The 21502-nt window shown below is 40.8% G+C and overlaps 2 pseudogenes; both read left to right on the forward strand.

Annotated features, from left to right (window-relative positions):
* The first annotated feature begins 8455 nt into the window (after positions 1 to 8455).
* LOC125367298 lies at positions 8456 to 9216 on the forward strand (annotated as a pseudogene).
* Positions 9217 to 9256: 40 nt separating this feature from the next.
* LOC125366949 lies at positions 9257 to 11361 on the forward strand (annotated as a pseudogene).
* The last annotated feature ends 10141 nt before the right edge of the window (positions 11362 to 21502 follow it).

A 21502-nucleotide genomic window follows, 5' to 3' on the forward strand; every position in this document is an offset into this window, starting at 1 on the left:
TCCTAAGTCAAGGGCTACTGCCTTCAGGAGGATTGGGGAGTCATCAGCAAGGAATTAGAGAACCCATTCAACCTCAGCCCCGACCTCCTAGACAAGGGCTGGGATATTTTTAACGGGGGCTGCTGCTCATCCTGTCCCTCATGCCGATCCTATCACATGGTTATCAGACACTCCGGTGTGGGTGGATCAGTGGCCCCTATCAATTGAAAAGATTGTTGTTGCCCAACAGCTGGTGCAGAAACAGCTGGACTTGGGCCACATTGCTCCTACTACTTCCCCATGGAATTCGCCTATTTTTGTTGTTAAAAAGAAATCTGGTAAATGGAGACTCCTACAGGATCTCCGGCGGGTGAATGCCACCATGGAACTTATGAGGGCATTACAACCGGGTTTGCCTTCTCCCATATCAATTCCTCAAAATACATATAAAATTATAATTGACTTAAAAGATTGTCTTTATACCATACCCCTTTCTCTTCAAGATTGCAAACGTTTTGCATTTAGTGTCCCCTCTACTAATTTTAAAGAACCCATGAAACGGTACCATTGGCTAGTGTTGCCCCAAGGCATGGCGAACAGCCCCACCTTATGTCAAAGCTTTGTAGCACGGGCTCTCTCTTCTACTCGCCAAAATTTTCCTTCTGTTTATGTTATTCATTACATGGATGATATTTTATTGGCTCACTTAAACCCTGCAGTAGTACGCCAAGCCTTTGGACAGTTAAAACAAGATCTCACCTCTTTTGGGTTAATAATAGCTAGTGAAAAGGTGCAAGAGCATCCTGCATATACTTATCTTGGTCATATTTTGGGTCCTTATTATTTTACTAGCCAGAAACAGGTTAAGACTTCTCATTTGCATACTTTGCATGATTTTCAAAAATTCCTGGGAGATATTAATTGGCTTCACCCTTATCTTAAATTGTCCACAGCTGAATTAAAACCCTTGTTTGATATGCTAAAGGGGGACCCTGACCCTACGTCTCCCAGAGAAATGACAACTTAAGCAGAAGAAGCCGTGAGCATAGTAAATTCTGCCATTTCTTCCCAACATATAAATTATATTGATTACTCAGCTCCTTGGGAAGCTTATATTTTAACTACACCTCATTCTCCAACAGCGGTCCTCTTGCAGAAGGGACCCCTTTTGTGGCTTTCCTTGCCTGCTACTCCTTCAAAAGTGTTAACTCCTTATTATGAATTGGTAGCCACCTTAGTCCATATGTGCCGTGTAGAATCTTGTAAGTATCTTGGACGAGATCCACAGGTTATTTATATGCCCTATACTTAAAAGCAGCAGCAAGAATGGCTTTATATCCATTGTGATTCCTGGGCCATTGCTTGGGCCAATTTTGTGGGCACAATTTCACATTATTATCCCTCTAACAAATTACTTCACTTTGCCTCTTCTTACACCTTTATATTTCCTCAGATTGTATCTCTATCTCCTCTTTCTATGGCTGCCTTGGTGTTTACAGACGGATCCTCTAATGGAACGGCAGCTCTTACTATTGATGGTGAAACTAGATCTTGGGACACTGGGCTTTCTTCTGCCCAGGAAGTTGAAATTCAAGCGGTTTTAGAGGCCCTTACTCTTTTACCTACTAAAGCCTTCCTGGACCATTAAGTGAGGGCAATGCTATTACGGATGAGGCTATCCAAATTTTTCTCTCTCAAATTGACTTGGCAAAGCAATCACATGCTGCCCACCATCAAAACAGTCGTGCCTTACATCAGCAATTTCATATTACTCGTGAGGCAGCTGGTCAAATTGTAAAAACTTGTCCCAACTGTGCTACCTTCCTGCCTGTGCCCTCCAATGGGATTAATCCTCGAGGCTTAGTGGCTAACCATGTGTGGCAAATGGATGTTACCCACATCCCCTCTTTTGGACGGCTCCGCTTTGTCCATGTTACAATAGACACTTACTCTAATTTTATTATGGCCACTCCTCTTAGCGGGGAAGCCGGCAAACATTGTACCTCCCATGCCTTACGCTGCTTTGCTACTATGGGACTTCCTAAACAAATTAAAACTGATAATGGTCCGGGATATGTTGGACGAGCTTTTCAAACTTTTTGCAAATCTTACCAAATTGTTCACTCTACAGGAATTCCCTATAATCCTCATGGTCAAGGAATTGTCGAATGGGCCAACGGTTTGTTAAAACACCAAATTTCTAAATTAAAAGGGGGGGAACTATACCCCTTCTCTCCTGTTAATATACTCTCTCATGCTTTATTCGTATTAAATTTTTTAAATTTGGATTGCAATGGCCACTCTGCAGCACAGCGGTTCTGGGAAAAGAGAGAGCAAAGAGCTTTTGCCCAAGTTAAGTGGAAAGATCCTTTAACAAGTGCTTGGCACGGGCCCGATCCAATATTGACATGGGGTTGAGGACATGTCTGTGTTTTTTCACAGGATGAAAATGATGCCCACTGGCTACCTGAGCGTTGTGTTCGGATTGTGGAAACTCATCAGAATGGTACAACCGCTGACCCACTGGGCTTACGTGCCAGATCCACCGATTGTGCACCCTGCGACCTGGGAGGGAACTGAGGTGTTCGTCCATGTCAACAGATCAGCGTACGGTACAGCTCCAGACCCTTTTGCCCAACACGTTAAGATGGGAGATTTTGCAGCTTCTGCCATTGGAACCCCTTTATGCTTTACAACTGACTCCAACAGTTATATTCCAGGCTGTACTGTAATGCAATCCTTAAACTATAGAATTTGGATTCCTGATAATAGTCAAGTATATAATATACAAATGACTTCATTGCCTACTGGGTTTCCTGTACATGCCAGTTCTACCTCGTCCTTCATGATACCTCGCTGCATCAACTCCTCCCAAATTGTAGAATCCACGGGAGAACTGCACCCCATAAAGTGTAGACATGATCACCCTTTTATAACCAATATTTCAGGAACTAATTCTCAGCTGATGGACTGGTCTGGAGCTAATCTCACCAACAGGTTCAACCCAGGTCTGTGGTGGATGAATGGACGCCCTCAACGCCATGTCTGGATGTTAATGGCTGCCCTAAACAATATTTCCTGGCCCACTTCTACTTCTTTAAAAAATATTATGAGTTGTGTAACACCCCCTTATGGTATTATGTATGGACCTTTTAATATTTCTATAGGAGCCATGTATTTCAATGTCACCTGCACTAACTGTTATTTTACAAATTGCCTGTATAGTGGTCTTACTGATTCTGTAATTATTATTAAGCAACCACCATTTGTTATGCTTCCTGTAAACTTATCTGAAGCTTGGTATGAAGAAACAGGTATTCAAGTGTTAAAACATTTAAAAGAACTTATGTGCCCTAGACGATTTGTAGGGCTATTAATAGCAGGAATTTTAGCCTTTATTTCCTTAACTGCCTCTGCTGCAGCGGCTACTGTGGCTTTAACACAAAATGTGCAGACAGCTCACTATGTCAATCAGCTTGTTCATAATACCACGCAAGCCCTGCACTTTCAAGGCAGGATTGATGATAAGGTAGAACAAAAGTTAGAAGCATTATATGAATCTGTGTTATCACTGGGAGAACAAATTCGTGCCTTACAAACTTGGCAACGGGTACGCTGTCATGCTGTGTTTGACTTTATTTGTGTTACCTCCCATAAGTATAATGGGTCGAGCTATCCTTGGGAACAGGTTTTAGCACATCTAAATGGTATTTGGCATCATAATAACTTGTCCTTAGATCTCTTTCAACTCCATAGACAAATAGCTGGACTAGAACAAGCTCCGCCTTTGGGCTTTGAAGTGGCAGAAACAGCAAAAGAACTGTTTGAACAACTTCAACAATGTGTCCCTTCCTTAACTAACATTAAGGGGCTGCTAATGACATTGCTCGGCCCCAGGATACTTTTGCTGATGGCTTTCCTATGCCTTCCTTGCATTGTACGCATATTGCAAAACTCTTTCATGAGTTTAGCCAGCCAGCTGCATAAGGTCAAGCTCCAAGTAAATGAATTTCCCCCGAGAGGAACCGCAGCCAGAGACGGGTATGAGGCGGTGCCAGCCTAGACCGACCTAAGACAGGGCCTTCAGCACTGCTCTGAAGTTGTTCCCTAAGACAGGTAAGGCAGGCTGGGGCACCCATCCCACCTAAGACAGGCGGGTTCGCTTCTTTTAATAAAAAGACGGGGGAACTGTCGGGAGCTGAGCTAACAGCTAAGCTCATCCTGACCTCTGGCCGTGCTTATGTCGCCAGAATGTCGGGAGCCAAACTTGCAGCTAGATTCATTCTTACCACTGGCTGTGCTGTTATCACTAGGATGTACCAGATGCAAGGACCTTTGCTCATGGGCACTATCTGGAATTGCTTTGCCATTGTCTGCACCTTGCTATGTCCGCCGGAGTAGATTCCTATGTTAATCTACCTTTTCCTGTGTTTACCATAATCAAATGTTTGCCAACTTCAAAGCCCCTGTGTGTTCTTAAATTTTAACTACCCTATGCTATTCCCTGGTTCCAAAACTGCATATAAGCTGGAAGTTAAGAATAAACTTGGCTGTAGTCTTGAGGTTCAACCTTACGGCTGCAGACCTCCCGTACCCCATCTTTGTCTCTTGTCTTTTTTCTCTTGCCTTATTTTTCCTTTTCCTTATCCCCGCCGCCCCTCAGTCAGGATTCCTGTTTCCCTGCCGGCTGGTCCAGCAGGGGACACCTCTTAGGGATTCAGTCCCTATACCATTCAGAGAGGTGAAAAAAAAAATTCATAATAGCAACAACCCTATTCAGGTCTGTGTTGTTTGTAGGCTGAAGGACAGGCTGTTCAAGGGACAGTTATCAGATTCTTGTCTGCATTTGATTTAGCTGCTTCTCTTCTTTGCATACCCAGAGCTGCTGCTAATGTCAATGTGCTTTGAAGCCTAAGGACACCACAGATTCCCTCTTGTACAAGACCCCATCTTTTGTGTGCCTTCAAAGCTGCCAACAACCAAGCATGTACGTGTGGAATATATATATATATATATATATATATATATATATATATATATATATTTGTTTGTTTGTTTGTTTTTTGTTTTTTCCTTATCCATTCGTCTACTGAGTGGTATCTGGGTAGGTTCTAGATTCTAGCCATGACAAATTGTGCTGCGATGAACATTGTTGTGCTGGTGGCTTTAGTGTGATTTTGTTTGTGGTCTTTTGGATAGATACCCAAAAGTGGGGCTGCTGGGTCATAGGGGAGAGGAAAATGTGGTACATATAAACAATGGAATTTTATGCCTTTATCAGAAATAATGGCATTGCCCCATTTGTAAGGAAATGGAAGGACTTGGAAAAACTTATATTAAGTGAAGTGACCCAGACCCAAAGAAACATGGACTCTATGGTCTCCTTTATAGGGAATAATTAGCACAGGTTTAGGCAAGTCACAACAGAGAATCATAAGAGCCTAATAACTATACCCTATGAACACATAAGATGATGCTAAGTGAAATGAACTCCATGTTATGGAAACGATAGTTATAACACAGTTGTAACTACTTTCAAGGTGCCATGTGTAACTGTAGCTTCAATTAATGATATTCTTCTTGTATCACCCTCCTGTGGTTGTACCTACACTGTCTCTGTATATTATCTGAGTATATTGGAAACCGTGTATACTGGTGTTAGAACTAGGAAATTGAAAAGGAATACCAAAATCGAGACACACAGGGTAAAAAAAAGACAAACAGCTACAGAAGCAATACTTGCAAAACTGTTTGGTGTAAATGAACTGAACAATTCATGGTGGGGGGAAAGGGAAAGGGGGAGGGGGGAGGGGGAACGAGGGACGAGGGAAAAAACAGTACAAGAAAGGTATCCAATGCCTATGGTATGAAACTGTAACCTCCCTGTAATTCAGTTTGATAATAAATAAATAAATTTTTATATATGCATATATATATATATATATATATATGTAAGAACTGAGGGAATCCACCACTACCCGTAGTAATAGTCCCTAGAGTATTCAAAATCTTGAAGGATTGATGAGCATAGGAAAAATAGAAGTGTGTGTGTGTGTGTGTGTGTGTGTGTGTGTGTGTGTGTGTGTTTGTGATCCAGGAGTGCAGAGTTCTTAGTCCATGCTGCAGCAAACTATATTCAGCAGCCTGTACTCTCAATCTCTGTGATAATTCACTGGCAATTGGGCATATTCTCACCACAGACAGTGGGAACATTGATTCCCTTAGCCATCACAGTAGGAATTCCCCATTGCCCAGACTTCTGAATGGTCAATATCTGACCCTCTTTCTTCTTTTTGTTAACCAGTCATTGAGTCCTGCACTTAGGGCCTGGGCACTGCCCTCTGAGCTGCTACTTTTGCTTCATCTTCTTCTTCTTCTTCTTCTTCTTCTTCTTCTTCTTCTTCTTCTTCTTCTTCTTCTTCTTCTTCTTCTTCTTCTTCTTCCTGCCAGTCCTGGGCTTTTTACTCATGGCCTGAGCACTGTCCCTACCTTCTGTTTTGCTCAAGCCAAGCATTCTAACACTTGAGCCACAGCGCCACTTCTAGCTATTTTCTATAAATGTGGTGCTGGGGAATCAAACCCAGGGCTTCATGTGTATGAGGCAAGCACTCTTGCCACTAGGCCATATTCCCAGCCCTGACCCTCTTTCTTCTATGACTATGTCCTATCTAAACACCATAGGTGAACACCCTCAGATTTCTTGACATGCAGTTTTTCCCATGTTTTTTTCCTAGAGTAACTTAATCTCAAATAGATCTTCTCTTATGATGGTACCCATGTAGATATCTCTGAGATATGGAAAGTAACAAAATGAATTTCTTCTCCAGTGCTGGCCAGTCACTGGAGGAGGAGCCACTGCCACATGAAGTCTCCACAGTGAGTTTAAAGCTTGTGAGAAATTCAAGCATGTCCTGTGGCTGGCCCTATCAGTCAGTTGTGCTGCCTGGCCTTCTTTGTGGTTCTCTTTTCAGATTCCCTTCATTGTTCGAGAGCTAGCATTAGAGATCTTACTTACCTCTGATTAGATTTCCTGTTTCTTTGTGCTTCTCAGGTGTCCTATCATTTCTGTCATTTCAAATACCTTTTCTCTTTCTCTCTTCAGAAAAGAGCCTGTCCTTTGTTGACTCTACTGTAATGTCCAGAATCACATGAGAGAAGCTTCTTTTGGTGCTATGTCTTGATCCAGAAATCTATGCTAGCCTTTATTACCATTTATCTCTCTATTTAATTAAACAGTTTCATTTTGCATGAAAGATTTTTATCTCCCAAAATACACAAATACTTGGTAGTTGGGCCTAGTTAAACACAGAGAAGAATGTGAAATACCAACCCTGGCTTTTAAAAACAACAACAACAACAACACTGATTTCTGTTAAGAAAACAGTCTAAGATGCTTTATGACATTGTGCAGACATCAATACTGCAAGTAAGTTGATGCCCTTCAACTTTAAGAGACCATCAAGTCAGGCTTGATGTATTGGTGTATTGTCAGGCTTGGTGTATTATCAGATATGTCAGTGCATACTCTGGTATTTAGCATTTATATTTAATAAATATTTATTGAGTGTTTACTGTTCAGTAGGGTACATATTTCTGAAAGTAAGACTTTTGATGCAATACATACACATATTTTGTACAAATTCCAGTGACTAAAATTTAGAATACAGTAGATTAACAAAATGGCTGATTTGCCTTAAAAACACTGGGGCAATATTCTGATAGTTGCAAAAAATAGCTCACAGCTCTATTTTTTACCTTAAGAAGCCCCACCCTCAGGACCCTTGACTAGGTCCTAAGTCTATGGCACTATTGAGAAGTGGTGAGACCTTTAGGAAGCGAAGCCTAGTGGAAGAAATGTGGGTTATGCGGGATTCCTTTGAAGGGGATATTGAGACCCTTTCTTCATTTCTTTCTTTCTTTCTTTCTTTCTTTCTTTCTCTTTCTTTCTTTCTTTTTCTTTCTTTCTTTCCTTTCTTTCTTTCTTTGTTTCTTTCTTTCTTTCTTTCTTCCTTCCTTCCTTCCTTCCCTCCCTCTCTCCCTGTCTTTCTTTCTGTCTTTCTTTCTTTCTTTCTTTCTTTCTCTTTCTTTCTTTCTTTCTTTCTTTCTTTCTTTCTTTCTTTCCTTTTCTTTCTTTCTCTCTTCCTTCTGGATGCCATGGACTAACAAAACCGTCCCCTTGACATATTCCAACCAGGCCAAAACAACAGTGCCAAGAAACCAAGGACTAAAATCTTTAAACTGCTATCCCAAATAAAATTTTCCTCTTGAGGTCCCCGCCCCGCCCGTGGCGCGAGCTTCTTCTCAGCACCTGGAGGAGACCAAGAGGGAATTGAATCCAAGAGGAGTGTCAGGAGTGGCAGGAGTGGCAGGGTGGCAGTGGCGGAGGGTGGTGGCACTTTGGTGTGCATGCCCGGCAGTCGGGACAGTGCCAGGGAGTGCTGAGCTAACTGAGCACGTGCCTGGGGAAACACATAGAATGAAAGAAGTAGACAATCTTGAAAGTATAAAAGAAGAATGGGTTTGTGACACAGGATCTGACAACCACACTCCTAGTGATAACCAGCAAATGAATTGTGAACACTTAGTTGACAGCCTTTTTGAGGAAGCTCAGAAGATTGGTACCAAATCCTTATCTCCAACTGAACAGAAGAAACAGGTAGATATACATATAAAATTGTGGAAAAATGGGTTCACTGTCAACGATGACTTTAGAACTTACTCGGATGGTGCAAGTCAACAATTCCTGAACTCCATCAAGAAGGGGGAATTACCTGCAGAATTACAGGGTCTTTTTGATAAAGAGGAGGTGGATGTGAAAGTTGAAGACAAAGTTGTATATTGACAAAGCCTGTGTTCCAGCCCTTCTCAGGACAGGGTCATAGACTAGGAAGTGCTACACCAAAACTTGTTTCAAAAGCAAAGATTATTGAAGTTGAAAGTAAAAATACTTTATGTGCTGTTTCACTGAACAACTTGGAACCCATTATGAATGTACAGGTCTGGTTAGCCAATGGGAAAAGAATTGTCCAGAAATTTAATATTTCTCATAGGGTAAGCCACATCAAAGACTTCATTGAAAAGTACCAAGCACCTCAAAAAAGCCCTCCTTTTTCCCTAGCTCTTCCTTTCCTCAGATTGCTAGATGAGACACTCACCCTTGGAGAAGCAGGTTTACAGAATACTGTAATCATTCAGAGACTAAAAGAAACTGCTGAGCCTTTCAGAAAACTTTCATAGAATTGATTTTTGAGAGACTAAGTCGAAATTTTCCAGGGAAATGATGTTTGGAATGGAGCATGTAAAAGTGGGAGAAAGGAGAAGTTTGATTCATTGGACTTTTGGTTTGAGTGCTACTTAACTCTCTTGATGAGAAAAAATTTAAATAATCATAATCATAAGTTAGGAAACATAGCAAGAAACTATATTCAACACACGTTTTTCCCCAGAATGCTTACGCAAATAAAAGTACTATTATTTTCAAACACTAAAAAAAATTAAAAAAAAAATACACTGTCTTGCAGGGGATCATACTCCCGCACTTCACACCAACCGTGTGGACTATCTACGAGAAAAGTCAACAGCACTGTCAAAACTCCAAATGTCAAAACCCAGAATTATTAGTGTATTTCAATATCTTCTTATATTAAGATCTCTGATAAAATTATCAGGTTAATTTATGACAAAATTATACCAAAACAGATTTGCTTTAGCAAGTAAAAGTGAACCTCTCATAAATCTTTGTGTTTTACTCACCATTTATCAAGTGCTCATTTATGCAACTCAAATATCATAATTTATGTTTCCAGTTTTTACTATAAAATATTTATTTATTAAAGAGTCTAATGACTCCCCCCATTAGTTTCCAATTAGGGTCATTTTATTTTGAAGATAGAAGTCAGATAAGTTAGCAACGAAGATAACTCAAAGGGACACTCCTGGCAGGCCCAAACACCATAATGGGCCTGACATAAAGATTGTACTAATCCTTTATCTCATATGGATACAGAATATGCTGTTAGGTTTTGTATATCATGTATCAATATTACCTACTCCTTGACTCTGGCTCTTAGAGATATTTGATCCATTTTCAAAAGAAAGCCACAAGATAGAAGCCATTTCTCTCTTTTCCATTCTTTAATTAATGTGAAAGTCAAACATATAACTAAGTATTAATTACATGAATATGACAGTCTGTGAAACTTATTTAAATTTCATTTTTCTCTTAACAAAACCCCATGTGAGGAGATACACTTCCACTCTCATATAATTTATTTTCAGTTTGTGACTGACTGAGTTTTCCTTTTGTTTTTTGCTGTGTTACCAGTATGGCCAATGGAACATTAATACATATGATATGAGTGTAGTTGGGCTAGTCTTGTGTGCTACTCCTACTTTTTTAAGAAAACAGATGTGTACAAACAGAGCTCAGAGGTGGCCTGGGACTTTGGGGATGAGCAGGCCAAGCATCTCCTGCTGTGGAGGACAAGCTGACAGATAGGCAGGAGGAAGAGCCTGGTCGGCCTCACCTTTTGTATCTGCTACTGGCTTTTTACCTCTAGAACAAGTATGTCCTTTCTGTCCTAAAATTTACCTACCCTACCTTATTCCAATGGTGTCAGACATTTATTGGTGCATTTTTGCTACATGTGTCATGGAAACTGAGCTGGGTAGAGATCAACCGCTGTTCAAAATCTGATATTTCCACGTGGCTTCCCACTTCCATGGTGTTTGTGGGGATAATCTCTGCTGGGTCCAGAGCCTTGTCCAGATTGGCTGTTCCTGTGCTTCTCACTTTGCACAATGTAGCTGAAGTTATTGTTTGTGGGTACCAGGGTTCGCGAAGAGAAAACCTCTCCCGCAAAGACTTGTAGTGTCTTCTTCCTCCTGGATGCTGTGGTCTGCCTTCCCTTTAATGACACCCAGTGTAGTCCAGATAGATATTTCTGGGCTGTAATTCACATATTCTATGTAGGATCTTATAAACTACTTTGGAAATCCCCGAAGCCCAGCACAATTAGTGACATTGACCAGCAGTACATAAACTACATATTCAATGTGGCGCACCTGACAGTTGCATCTCATCCCACAGGTGAACTCTCCAGTGTCCTGGGCTTCCTGTTCCTGTCCTTCCACAGATTCCATGGCAGCTGCTATGCCAGTGGAATCTTAGGTTTTTTTCTCATGCTCACCACAGTGAAATTGAAAAGCCTTCTGGCCCCAAGGCAGTGTGCAGCCTGGATTTTCTTTGCTAAGGTTGTCACAGCTGGGTTGTCTGTACTCTTGTCCAATGTGGTCCTGTCCAGTGCAACTGTGGTATGCCTCCTGCTTGGTGGAATTGGAGAAACCTTACTGGTTTTCTCAGAGTGGAAGGGCTCCTCATGAAGATGGGCAAGACAGTGAGTACACATCCGGAGTCCACCCTGCGCTGGCATGGTGTTAAAATGGCAGAACAACACATGTCCTGAGACCACAGAAGGATCTGTGGGTGGAGCATTCCTGCATGACCACTGGTGCCTTCACCAAGCTGATCTCGTGGTAGCTAATGATGCCAAGACCTTACTGTGTCTCCCTGCTTCAAGGAGAACTTTCTGGAAGCCTGCTGCAGAGGAATGGTCTGTTACATCTTCGCATGTCTCCAGTTAGACCCAGTTCCACTGAAACAGCAAGTACAGGATTGCACATTGAAGGCTCTCCCCTGGAGTTCACTGAGTCTTTTCTGGGACCCTCTTTGCCTTGCTCCCAGGCATCAAATGGCATCTGGCAAATGCCATCTAGTGCTTGCCCTTTGCAGTGCCATTTTAGCACATGGAGAGGTCTCAGCCTGGACAGCACCACACAGTCACCAGGCTCATTTCCATTTCCAGCAGGACTTACCTTAAAAACTTGTGGAAAGTTTTAGACTTTTTTTTGTCTTAAGGCTCTCTGGCAAATGTCTGTCTGGTTTGATTTGGTTTGTTTTTGTATTGCATTGCAGACTGTGTTGTTTTTAAAATCTCCAGTCTTTTCTTACTTTGACACCAGTAAGAGATACTAAAAACACAGGGTGTCTCATCACTCCACCCTCCTGGTTCCTTCAGTTACCATCTGTTTCCTCAGCTTTTTCTTCAAGCTGTCACCTCTGTCTTTTATGCCCATGTTCACTTACTCAGTTCTGAGAGCATGGTGGGCACAAAAGACTGTGAGGCTAGGGGGTCCCCAGATCTCCAAGTCCCCCCAGTTCTCACTCACTGGGGCTGTCCCTGCTTGGGATCTACAATCTCCTTCCACCCTCTTTAAGCCCGCTTTCAAAGCCAGGGTGTTTGGGGATTTTTATTTGTACAAATAATACAGTTTCTATCAAGAGAGGCAAGTGTGATTGCGTATTACTACTATCTTCTATGGGCAGAAAGAAAAATAAACTATTTTCTTGGTTAAAAAAACAAACAGGGGCTGGGGATATGGCCTAGTGGCAAGAGTGCTTGCCTCGTATACATGAGGCCCTGGGTTCGATTCCCCAGCACCACATATACAGAAAATGGCCGGAAGGGGCGCTGTGGCTCAAGTGGCAGAGTGCTAGCCTTGAGCAAGAAGAAGCCAGGGACAGTGCTTAGTCCCTGAGTCCAAGCCCCAGGACTGGCCAAAAAACAAAAAAAAAAAACAAAAAAAAAACAAAGCTCACATGTCAGTCTGCACCCAAATTCAACCAATTCCTGCTTAGTGGCAATGCCAGCCACTAACTCACTTGCCAGCAAACCACGTAACTAATGTAATGTTATGTAATGTAATATTATAATAACAATAAAATAATTTGCAATAAGATGTCCATTTATCCATAGATTCCATCTTCTTTCCAGTATATTACATTTATCTGTACTCTATTTATAATTTGCTCATCATCTTACTATCTCAGAATGTATTACAATAAGGCTGTAAGACATGAAAGTCCTGTTTTAGCAAAGTAACAAATTGTGATTTAAAGAAATTAGCTTAATGAGTTAATGAAAGTTAGTGTAAGGGGCTGGGGATATTGCCTAGTGGCAAGAGTGCTTGCCTTGGATACATGAGGCCCTGGGTTCAATTCCCCAGCACCACATATACAGAAAAGGGCCAGAAGTGGCGCTGTGGCTCAAGTGGCAGAGTGCTAGCCTTGAGCAAGCAGCCAGGGACAGTGCTCAGGTCCTGAGTCCAAGCCCCAGGACTGGCCAAAAAAAAAAAAGAAAGAAAGAAAAGAAAGTTAGTGTAAGTGGGAACAAGAATTTTAACTAAAGTTCTCTGCTTTTTAAATTATGTATTCTTTAATCTCTTAGATTGCTGGTGTGTGTTTTAAATTTTACATCATAATGAAACTAGTCATAAAAACCAGCTGCAACATTAATTTGGTATTACATATATTGTTATATACATAAAAATCAAATAATCTCATAATTTCAAAGAAAAATCTGAGTAATTAACAATTTCATAAAGGAAATGACATTATAAGGACATGTACACACATGAGTATGTGTGTATATATGTACATATGTATCCATACATAGTATGGTATATAAGAAGAATCGAATTAATATTCGATTTTGCCTCTAGTAGTTGTGTTGCATTAAGCAACTTCAGAAAACTTAACAACTAAAGTTTCCTTGTAAAGCTGACAATAGTTTTGTGTGTGTGTGTGTGTGTGTGTGTGTGGTTTTTTTGCCAATCCTGGGGCTTAGACTCAGGTCTGGAGCACTGTCCCTGGGTTCCTTCTGCTCAAGGCTAACACTCTACCTTTTGAGCAAGAGCACCACTTCTTGCTTTTTCTGTTTATGTGGTGCTGAGGAATCGAACCCAGGGCTTCATACATGGTAAGAAGGCACTGTACCACTAAGTCACATTCCCAACCCAATTATAATATTCTTAAAGTGCTATATATTTATAAAATATAAAAAAACAGGAAAATCCATGGTCGTGTATAAATTGAAATAGTTTATTTATGGAGGTAAACATGGACAAATTGTGCTATTAAGTTTCCTGATGCATTACAATAATAAGCAAGAATGTAAAAAATAAAATTTGTATGTTTCTCCTAAAGTATATCAGAAGAATAGCACACGAGAAAAGTGAACTGAAAAGTTCCAGATGTTGGAACATTTCAGTATCTAAACTATGCTTGCCATATGCAAGAAGATAAGACAAGAACTTGAAACATTCACCAGGAAAAGTAATAAAGTGCTTTACTTATAAATTAGATTGATATATATTTAAAATTTATACCTGGGGCTAACAACAGATTTTAGTCATTGAGAAAACTATAAAATATTCTTAAAAATTTCTAGAAAAAATTCACCACAGGCCAAAATTGGAGAAAAACAAAGAGAATAAAAGAAAATAATTACAATGGCTGGGGATATGGCCTAGTGGCAAGAGTGCTTGCCTCATATACATGAAGCCCTGGGTTCAATTCCCCACCATCACATATACAGAAAATGGCCTCAAGTGGCACTGTGGCTCAAATGGCAGTGCTAGCCTTCAGCAAAAAGAAGTCAAGGACAGTGCTCAGGCCCTGAGTCCAAGGCCCAGGACTGGCCAAAAAAAAAAAAAAAAAGAAGAAGAAGAAAAAGAAAAGAAAGGGGCTGGGGATATGGCCTAGTGGCAAGAGTGCTTGCCTCCTATACATGAGGCCCTGGGTTCGATTCCCCAGCACCACATATACAGAAAATGGCCGGAAGGGGCGCTGTGGCTCAAGTGGCAGAGTGCTAGCCTTGAGCAAGAAGAAGCCAGGGACAGTGCTTAGTCCCTGAGTCCAAGCCCCAGGACTGGCCAAAAAAAAAAAAAGAAAGAAAGAAAGAAAAAGAAAAAGAAAAGAAAAGAAAAGAATTGCAATGAGAATATGAAATGCTTTTGAGTTTCAATAGACAGAAAAAGATGACAGAAGACACAGTATAAAGAGATAATACATGAACGTTTCTCCAATTCACAAATAAAAACAAAAAGAAAAAGGGTTAACGAACTTATAATCACACCGTGGTATTTCATCATGAGTATTCAGAATACCAGATTAAACAATGCATATTAAAGTGGCCAAAATTCAGGAAAAAAAAACAGTACCTTAAGAATATTGTATGTGGTTCAAGAAGAAATGTATTCATTACATGATATATGTAACTTAACCCCTCTGTATATCATCTCGACAATATCAATAAAATACATTAAAAAAAGAATACAATGTATATCCTACAAAACAAAGTAAGCGTGAAGAAATGGATGGGTAGAGGAGAAATGAGTTAGAATGTTGAAAGGAATCACACTGATCAAGATACACTGTATTCATAAACTGCCTTGCTAAATGGCTGCCGGAGCCAGCCAACAACTAAGAGGGAATCCTGATTGAGGGGGCGAGGATTAAAGAAAAAGAAAGATAGACAAGAGAAAGAAGAAGACAAGAGACAAATGATAGGGTTCCGGAGGTCTGCAGCTTAAGATTGAAACTCAAGACTGCAGCCAGGTTTATTCTTAACTTCCAGCTTATATGCAGTTTTGGAACCAGGGAATTGCATAGGGTTGCTAAAATTCAAGAACACAAAGAGGCATTGAAGTTTGCGACATTTGATGGCAGTAAATACAGGATGAGGTTGATTAACATAGGAATGTACTCCAGCAGACATATTAAAGCAATTCAGGGTAGGGGCAGAGATACTAGTAAACAAATGTCCTTGCACTTAGCATATCCTTGTGATGGCAACACAGCCAGAGATCAAAATGAGATTAACTGCTGGCTCCCCTCCTGACAAATGGCAACTGCTTAAAGTTAATTAAAACAAAAAGATGCATTTTTGTTTTAGGTTAAAAAATGAACAATGTACTCATTATCTTACTTATGCAACTGTACCCGCTGTACCCGCTCCACATATGACATTTACAATAACAAACTTTAAAGAATATGGCGTGTATGTGTGTGTATGTGAGTGTATGTGTGTGTGTGTGTGCAGTGTGTGGGAACATAGGGCTTTGTGAAAGTTACACAACCACTCTACCTCTGAGCCACTTCCCAAGGCCAAAATATTACATTTTTGTGAAATACGACATTTCTACAATTCAACTAACTGCTTTTTCAAAAGAAACAAGGTAAGGCAGCATATCGTTCAAGTTAACCTTCAATGAATAGAATAAAAATGAGAGCCAGACCACATTTTGACTATGTAAGTCCTCTAAAAGTACACAATAATCTCCAGGGGGCCTCAAAACACACTCTAAGAACCATTGAAAAAAATAAAAAATTACATTGATATTGTAATTACTAAGATGATGACTTATTAAAAGTACAAAGAGAAAAATACTTTAGCCAAAAATTATAAAACTTGAAAATTAACAGAAGGAAAATACGTGAGACGATACCAGCAGAAGGAATTAATTGGGGTATACAGATAAATAAAATAACTTTGTTCCTGTGTTAGATTTCATGCTGCTTATAACATGTAAGCCAGTGCATAAAGTAAAGCAGAATCAAAATGTCAGGTTTTTATTTCATTTTAAAAGGCATATTAAAAGCATCAGAGTAGGGGCTGGGGATATAGCCTAGTGGCAAGAGTGCCTGCCTCGGATACACGAGACCCTAGGTTCGATTCCCCAGCACCACATATACAGAAAACGGCCAGAAGCGGCGCTGTGGCTCAAGTGGCAGAGTGCTAGCCTTGAGCGGGAAGAAGCCAGGGACAGTGCTCAGGCCCTGAGTCCAAGGCCCACGACTGGCCAAAAAAAAAAAAAAAAAAAAAAAAAAAAGCATCAGAGTATAAAAATGTAGAAATAAGCATACCTGGAAAACATACTGAACACATATAAGGCAAAAAATAAATTGCAGCAACACGAACATTAGAATGCAGACATAAGGCAAGAGTCAGTTCTAGAAATGAAGAGGAGAACCTCATGACATAGAAATATCATATCTACAGAAAAGAAATAGCAGTATGCCTGAAGATATTCTTTCAAAGCATAAATGAAAAATCAGCAGAGCAACTACAGAGTGGACAAACAGCCATATGAGGCTTTAGCATAATTTCCTGAATGAACAATAAAAAGCCAAATTCCCTTGGGGAATCTAAATTTTTAACAGTCACTTAATATACTCACTTTCTTTTCCCCAAAATACCATTATAACAAAAATCATGTACAAGCACATTGGAAATTACCAGAAATGGTCACAATTATGTAATCATTATGCTATTATATTTGGGTTAAAGTTTCAAATAGTTTTATCCTTCAAATGGTATACTCATGTTTTAAATTGAGTTAAAGAGGAATGGTAAGAAGAGTTGGGTTTTGTTGAGCTATAGTATTGAAAATGCACTTAAATAACGGGAGTGTTGAGGTACTCAGTGGTAGCCTCTACTGCACACTACTGGGGATGAAAGTGAATGAGTGGACAGGCACAGCTTTACTTGGAATTGTTACATCTGCATACCAGCATTTTTAAAAATATACAAAATAAAATACATATTTTCAAATGTGTTAGATGGGTGTATACAATAAACTATGGTTTCCCTGTACATGGCAAGTAAAATTATTAAAAGAGAGTTCCATAAAACAACAAGAATGGTTCTCATGGAACATAAAGTTAACTAATTCAAATGAACTCTAGTAATTTTATCTATTTATATTTTATTTTCTTAAGTAATTGTACAAAGGGCTTACCATTCAACACGTCAGTTTATGAGTACACTATATTTTGATCAGTATCAACCATTTCATCATCCCCCATCCTCCCAAACCAATCCCTCCATTCAATTTTCCTAATTTCACAGACTATGCATTAAATGTTAATAAATATTATTTCATCTCCTACTCTCTTAATTAATCTGTCCCTCTCCCCTTGACCTTCTCTTTCACATTTCAGGTACAAGCTTCCTGGTATTAGTTTTTTGGACTGTGACTTAATTCTAAGAAGTCACACTATTTTAATTTTCTCTTGCACATACCATTATTTGGTTATTATGTATGTATGCTACCTATACATTGGTATTTATTTGTTTATTTTAAATTTATTCATTTTTTATCTTTAAGTAGTTGTACAAAGGATTCATCTCAACATATCAATTTATAAGTAAATTGTACCTTGACATTATGTCATTCCTTCGATCCTTCGATCATAACAAATAAAGAATAGTGATTATTAAATGCATTATTCACTAGGAAAAAGAAAAAGAGTGGTATTGAAAAATGAGATCCTCATTTGGTAAATTGTTGGGATAATGCTCACTTTGTAAAAGAGCAAGCCAGATGATATGAAAAGAAGAAGACGCAAAGCAGGTACAATCTTCCGTGTGATCCTGTGATTGACACAGGAAGGTGAACTTGAATAATTATGGAGCATTTACATTTTAAAAGTTTCTGCACTCGTGTGTGGATATGATGTCCCAAAGCTTGGTCCCTATGGTAATGACAAAGAAACGTTCTAGGCCCTTCAAGAGGTGGCCTGAGCTTGAAGTAGCCAGGTCCCAGGGGTATAACTTTCAGCAGGAATTAATGTACGGGTTGTCAGGGGTATTGCATTTCTTGGGACTGGTTAGGTCGTTATAAATCAGGTTTGTGTTTCCCTGCTAGTTCTCTTGTTTGCTCTCATGATGTGATTCCAGTTGCTCTGCTAAGACAGATCAAATGGCTACGATGCAGTCCCTGGTCCTCTGCTAAGACATATCACAAGGCTCAGATGCGATGTCCTGGTCCCCTGCTAAGACACAGCACATGGCTACAGCGCAGCCCCTGGTCCTCTGTTAAGACACAGCACATGGCACACACGCATTCCCTGTTCCTGTGTTAAGACATATCATGTGGATAAGCTGCAGTGCCTGGTCCTCTGCTAAGACACAGAACATGGCTCAGATGAGGTCCCCATGTCCTGTGCTAAGACAGAACACAGAGATTAGATGCAGTTCCCTGATTCTCTGCTAAGACACAGCATATGCTAAGATGTGGTCCCCTGGTCCTCTGCTAAGGCACATCACATGGCTAGATGCAGCTCCTGGTCCTCTGTTAAGACACATCACAAAGCTAAAATCTAGTCCCCTGGTCCTCTACTAAGACACTTCATATGCTCCTCTGGAAAGCAAGAGCACATGGCTCAGATGCAGTCACCTGGTCCCCTGTTAAGACACAGAACATGACTAAGATGCAGCACCAGGTCCTCTCTTAAGACACAGCACATTTCTAGGATGCAGTGGCCTTGTCCTCTCCTAAAACACAGCACATGGCTAAGACATAGCACCAGGTCCTCATCTATGACACATCATATGGCTAAGATGCAGTGCTCGGTCCTCTGCTTCAACAGAGCATATGGCTCAGATGGGGTCCCCTGGTCCTCTGCTAAGACACATCTCATAGCTCAGATGCAGTCCCCTGGTCCTCTGGTTAGGCACAGCACATGGCTAAGATGGGGTCCCCTGGTCCTCTGCTAAGACAAGTCAAATGATTAAGATGCAGCATGGGTCCTTGGCTAAGAAACAGCACATGGCTAAGATGCAGCCCCTGGTCCTCTGCTTCGACAGAGCACATGGCTCAGATGCCGTCCCCTGATGTTCTGTTAAGACACAGCACCTGGCTACGATGCAGCCCCTGATCCTGTGCTGAGACATAGCACATGTCTAGGATGTAGGGTCCTGGTCCCTGTTAAGACACAGCACATGGCTAATATGTGGTTTCTGGACCTGTGCTAAAACAGATCACGTGGCTAAGATGCAGACCCTACTATATTCCTTCCTTCTCTCTCCCTCTCCTCTTTCTCTCTCCCTTTATCCTTGTTTTTCATAATGCTAGGGACCTAAACCAAGACCTCTACTACAGAGCTACAATTGTATTTATCATATTTTTCCATTTTAAATAGTCTTTAATTTTTAGAGAAAATTTAGAAAAATTGAATAGGAAGAATAGATTTTCCAAAATTTTCTACCACTCATATTTGTGACCTCCCCATTATCATCCTCTCCTCAAAGAATGACACGTTTTTGACATGTTCTTTTTACTTAATTTTATTGGCAAGGTGATGTACAGAGGGGTTATAGTTACTTACGTAAAGTAATGAGTACATTACTTGTCAACACGTTTCCTATTAGGATTCCTGCATACCTTACAATCACAGGCATATTGCACCACAGAATTTTTTAATTGTATAGATGGTATGTATGAATCCTAATCTTTGCCTGCCACGTAGCTAGGATTCTAGGCATGAGCCATGATTCCTAGGCCCTTTCTAAGATTCCTAATACTAGGACATGTATCTAGTATTTAGCTCTCATTGGCAGCGAGACAAAAGATGTCAGCTAGGTGTGACTGCATAATGAAAAGAAAATCATGTTTTGCTATCATATGTTTAGATATTTCATTTTATTTATTTATTTACCTATTTTTACCAGTCCCGGGGCTGGAACTCAAGGCCTGAGCACTGTCACCCTCTTTTTTTTTGCTCAAGGCTGACACTCTGCCACTTGAGCCACAGAGCGACTTTTGGCTGTTTTCTGTATGTGTTGTGTTGTGCTGGGGAATAGATCCCAGGGCTTTATGTATACAAGTCAAGCACTCTATCACTAGGCCATATTCCCAGCCCCTGTCTTAGATAGTTTAATTTCTTGCTTTGGAAATATAAAACAGAGATAGATAAATCTTAATCCCAGAGTGTGGTCACCAGCCAATGACCACTGCCACTCCCGACCTTGCCCTTTCTGCCTCTTGCTCAGTCCTGCTGCAAGGAGAGACATGGGTGCCATTCAGAAGAGGGCCAGGTAGGCTACACATGAGGTACAGGGAGATGTGAACAAAGGAGGCTGGCTTTAGCTGGACTGTGATGAGGACTTCTTCTTCTTCTTCTTCTTCTTCTTCTTCTTCTTCTTCTTCTTCTTCTTCTTCTTCTTCTTCTTCTTCTTCTTCTTCTTCTCTCTCTCCTCTCTCCTCCTCCTCCTCCTCCTCCTCCTCCTCCTCCTCCTCCTCCTCCTCCTCCTCCTCCTCCTCCTCCTCCTCCTCCTCCTCTTCCTCCTCCTCCTCCTTTTTAAAGAAGGTGCTGACTGGAGCTGAGTACCTCAGCTGGAAAAGAACTGAGACTAGGCTAGCCCAGGACACTTTTTTCCGGGAGTCTGTGAATGAAGAGAAGGAATGGTATCCTTAGCCTACAGTGGGCTGTCAGATGCAAAGGAACAGCAAGGGCAAAGGCAGAGTCTCCCTTCTCAGGCACTCTCAGCTCCCACTCTGCAGGACCATCAGGAACTGGGAACCTGGCTTTCCTGGCTGGAGAAGGGCTGCTTCTCTGGAGGCTCTCCCCAGAGTGCTCTGCAGAGTGTCCCTTCCTGGCTGGGAGGCCTCCCTAACCATGGAAACTTCAATTCCTTGAACTCTGAGTACCATCACTTCTTTTCTCTGAAAGCTTCATCAGAGAAGCCCTAAAACAGCTGCCACTGCAGAGGTGACTGCAGCCTGACTTTCCCACCCACTGAGCACTCTCCTCTGACTCCTCCAAATGAACCCTGAAACACAACTCATGAGTGAAATAAAAGAAAAATAGCTTCTGTATGAATTGCTTTCACTTCATGAC

Source organism: Perognathus longimembris, chromosome 18 (assembly GCF_023159225.1).
Source record: "Perognathus longimembris pacificus isolate PPM17 chromosome 18, ASM2315922v1, whole genome shotgun sequence".
Taxonomy (NCBI): domain Eukaryota; kingdom Metazoa; phylum Chordata; class Mammalia; order Rodentia; family Heteromyidae; genus Perognathus; species Perognathus longimembris.